The sequence below is a fragment of the Mesoplodon mirus genome, assembly GCF_964341445.2.
Source record: "Mesoplodon mirus genome assembly, chromosome: 3".
Taxonomy (NCBI): Eukaryota; Metazoa; Chordata; class Mammalia; order Artiodactyla; family Ziphiidae; genus Mesoplodon; species Mesoplodon mirus.
The window spans coordinates 45,834,786-45,835,387 of record NC_138978.1 but is presented as its reverse complement, the minus strand read 5'-3'; positions in this window follow the sequence as shown (position 1 = coordinate 45,835,387).

The following is a 602-nucleotide window of genomic DNA, read 5'->3' as shown; positions in this document are numbered from 1 at the left end:
TAGGTGAAGCCATACGACTGAGTTCTAACCAATGGAATTTGAATGGAAGTGATGTCATAAAAACCTCCCAAGCACCTTTCTCCGTGTTCTTTCTCCCTTTAGGCTTGACTGGGATGGAGATGAACCCCAGGGAACTTTGGAAGCCATGTATCATCATGGATGTAATTGACATTTACAGAACACTCAACCCAAATGAAATGAAACACAACATATCAGGATTTGTGGGATGCCACCAAAGCAGTATGTAGGGGAAAATCAATACCAAAAAACTGCAGTATTAGGGAAAAAATGTGTGAATAACCTTAAAAACTAAAATAAGTAGAGCAAATTAAGCCCAAAGTAAAGAAAAGAAAAAAAAATCTAAAGACCAAGTGAAAACCAATGAAATAGAAAACAGAAAAACAATAAAGAAAATCAATGAAACAAAAACCTGATTCTCTGAGATCTATATAATTGATAAACTTCTAGCTAGACTGACCAATAAAAAGAAAAAAGGCACAAATTATCAATATCAGAAATGAGAGGGCTTCCGTGGTGGTGCAGTGGTTAAGAATCTGCCTGCCAATGCAGGGGACATGGGTTTGAGCCCTGGTCCAGGAAGA